We start from the raw sequence: 4079 nt of genomic DNA, 5'->3' as shown, positions 1-4079 counted from the left end.
TCCTTCTCATAAATAGCTTTGTATAAATACTTTCCTTTGATTGGATGACTTTCGAAAGCAATGGGTCTTTCTTCTTGCATTAAAACAACACCAATTCCATTTCCTAAGGCATCACATTCTATAATAAAGGTTTTTGTGAAGTCCAGCGTAGCTAAGACCAGTGCTTGGAACATTGCCTCTTTAAGATGTTCAAAGGCCTTTGTTCCTTCTGAATTCCATGAAAATGCATATTTCTTCAATAATGTTGTTAGAGGTGTTGCTATTCTCCCATAATTCTTAACAAAATTGCGATAATACCTTGTCAACCTGATAAATCCTCGGAGATGCTTTATGGATGTGGGGATTTTCCATTCCTTAATGGCTTTAATTTTGCTAGGGTATACCTTAACACCTTCATGAGATATACTATGACCCAGATATTCCACCTCTTGTACTCCAAAGAAACATTTGGAGATTTTTGAATGTAATTGTTTCTCCTCCAATAGTTTGAGCACCCCGTCAACATGTTGAACATGATCCTTCTAAGACTTGTTGTAGATTAGTATATCATCAAAAAACACTAACACAAATTTTCTAAGGAAGGGTTTCAAAATGGAATTCATCAAACCTTGAAATGTAGAAGGTGCATTGGTACGACCAAAAGGCATGACAAAAAATTCATAATGACCCTCATGAGTTCTAAATGTTGTTTTTGAAATGTCTTCAGTCTTCATTTTGATTTGATGATATCCTAAACGAAGATCCAACTTGGTGAAATAAATTGATCCATGCAATTCCTTCAATAATTCATCAATGACAGGAATGGGAAATTTATCTTTAATAGTGAGCTTGTTGAGCTCCCTATAATCCGAACACATGCGCCATGATCCATCCTTCTTGTGCACCAAAACTACTAGAGCAGGGAAAGAACTTTGACTAGGTTGATTTATACCAGCCTCTAGCATTTCTACAACCATATGTTCAATTTCACTCTTTTAGGCATAGGGATATCTGTAAGGCCTGATGTTTGGAGTAACACTTCCTGGAATCAAATAAATATCATGATCATGATCATGAATAGGTGGGAGGCCTTTGGGAGTCTCAAATACCTTGGAATGATTGTCCAAGACTATTTGGAGATTTGGAGAAATAGATGATTTCGATGTGGGAACCTCTAACGAACATAATTGTGCAATTACGCCTCGTTGTTCTTTCTTTATAAGATTTGTCATTCCGTTAGAGCTGATTACCTTTCCTGGTTTCTGTGCAATACCCCTTAATTCAAATTCCTTTCCTTCCAAACAAAATTTCATGAAAATTTCTTGAAAATTAAAAGCTACTGTACCCAAGGATTGTAGCCATTGGACTCCTAGTACAACATCAACACCTTGGAATGGAAAGCATTGGGCTATTCAATACATAATCTCCCATGGATAGCTTGATATTATGGCACTTTCTAGAGCAATTTATGGTTCCTCCACTTGCAAGCATCACTTGACACTCTGGTGCTAGATATAGGAAGTAATTCAATTCCTTGGCTATCTTACAATGAATAAAATTATGGGTATTGCCCGAATCAATCAACACTATTACCTTTTTCTTCTTGATATGTCCTTCTATCTTGATAATTTGAGGAGTGGTAATTCCAGCCAATGCATTACAAGAGATTGTTAGATTTATTTCTTCTTTATCTAGGGTTTGTTCCTACTGTATATCCTCTTCTTTTGATGTTTCTTGTTCCTTTTCTTCCTCCTCTTCACAATCTATGTAAAATAATTTCTTCTCAGGACACTTATGACCTTTAGTGTATTTTCTATCACAATTGTAACAAAGCCCTTTTACTCTTTTTTCTTCCAATTGTTGTGGTTTCAACCTTGTAGGTTGCGGAAGGATAGGGGCAACAACACTTCCATCTTTATAGCTATGAATGGTAAGCTTCCTTGTTGCCAAAATTTTGCTTTCCATTTTTCTTTCCAACCTGAATGCCTTCTCCAATGAATCAGGTTCCCAAAGACGAACCTCATGTTTGATGTTATCCTTTAAAGTCCCTATGAACATATTAATCCTATGCTCCTCTGAAATATATTTTACCCTTATATTCAATTTTTGGAAGTACTCAATGTGCTCCATCATTGAACCCTTTTGTTTGAGATTTATTAATTGGCTAAAAAAGGTGTTTCTTTTTGTATCCTCATAATGTGCTATCATTTCTTTCGTAAAAACTTCCCAAGTGACAATTTGTTTATGAGAGCAAAGCCATCAATACCATAAAAACTAATTTGGTTCCAAATGCAAAGTTTTAATGCGTACCTTTTGTGTGTTTTGCACATTATGCAGATCGAAATATTGCTCCATCTGTAGTATCCATGTTACGGGATCCTTGCCATCAAACTTCCTCATATTGATATTTGGAACATGGTGGATCTTCAATACAATGTTAGAGTCTTTGAAAACATGATTACCATTTCTTTTGTTCTCTTCATGAGTTTCCTTTTCTACCCTTTCACCATTAGTAAACATTTCTTGTAGCAACTTTGTCAAATCTGCCTTCAAATCTTCCATTTTGCCTTCCATCTTAGCTTCCAAATCATTCATCTTAGTTCCACACCTTTGTTTAAACCATCCATATTATCTTCCATGCCATCCATCTTAGTTTCCATGCCTTTCTTTAAACCATCCACCTTAGCTTCTGTTACTTTTTGTGACAGTGAAATTTGTTCCACTTGGTCTCGTAATTTTGATATATCATGTTGCATTTCTTCCTCTTCTTCATGAGTCATGTTAGAGATTTCATGTTGCTTACTATGTGTTTCCATTTTCTTTCTTAGGGGCATAAATTAATGATAATTATGCCTCACTATGCCCTTTAAATTCCTTCAAACTAATTTTTCAAACTAAACTTATGCAAAATTTTAAAAAAACTACACACCTTTTTTCACTTTGTAGGAGCTCGATATTGAATCTGATGTATCTATGAAATTTTGGATCTCCAAGGTTTGAAATTGCGAATTGTGGTAGCCCTCTGAGTCCTATTTCCAATGCCACTAGTCTGATCAAAATTGGATTCTCCAAGAAGGAATTATGCCTAATCTCCCAAGCTGACCTGATTATACACTCTTTTAGTAGAGCGAACTTGTACAAATTGCCACGTGTCACTGTTGAAACCTTCGGACATGAAAAAGATGCATAGAGAACTAAATTTCATCCTATTTATGCAAATTCTTACGAAATTTCAATCTTATACTCATAGAGAAAGCTATGACGTTTTTCCCAAGGTCACCTGTTTGGGATGTAATTCAGGAGCTTGCAAAAAACCTAACTTCCTTAGATCATATCTTCGAAAATAAAGTGAGACAAGATCTGAAATTCAGACCCGAGAATCATCAAGATTTCGGCTCAAATGATTTTTTTTTGTTAGCTTTTGAAACGTCGCAGAAAAAAGTTATAGGGAAAATTCCACGATGACCTATTTGGAGCAGCGAAACCCTAGAATCTAAACCTCTGATACCAAATGTTACGAACCAGCTCACAAAAAGATAGAAAGATATATCAACGACTTCAAAATCAGCCTCTTCGAGGGGGAAACCTCCTTTACATTACAAAAATGAACAATTCTTGGATGATACAAATGACCAAAACATCCTTTCTATATATAGGAGTCTAAGGGGTCACAATATAATCAAAACTGACATAACAATAATAATATAAGGGCACAACAATAACAATAGTGGGCTTCTATGGGGCACACTAAAGACAATATGGGGATAATAGGGGCATAATAATAACAATAGGGGATACAGTGACAATAATAATGGGGGAATCACTAGTATTATAGGGACCTAACAATCCTAAAGGAGCTCTTCCTGGGATTGATGCACGCATGTTCCCCAACTTGAAACTCCTAAACAACCTATGCTAATCTGCATAATTTTTTTTCCTTTCCTCTACTGCCTTTATATTCTTCATGATAACCTGCATTTCCTATTCCATCTCTACCAACATGTTTGGTGCTATCAACACCCTGTTCACTAGATTACTCCAATTGATGGGAGTATTACAACTTCGCCTATACAGTGCCTCAAACAGACTCATCCTCAACA

This window comes from Pinus tabuliformis, chromosome 6 (assembly GCF_031772625.1).
Source record: "Pinus tabuliformis cultivar Carrire ecotype Pingquan chromosome 6, CPIR1, whole genome shotgun sequence".
NCBI classification, from domain to species: domain Eukaryota; kingdom Viridiplantae; phylum Streptophyta; class Pinopsida; order Pinales; family Pinaceae; genus Pinus; species Pinus tabuliformis.
Note: the sequence above shows the minus strand (reverse complement) of the source record.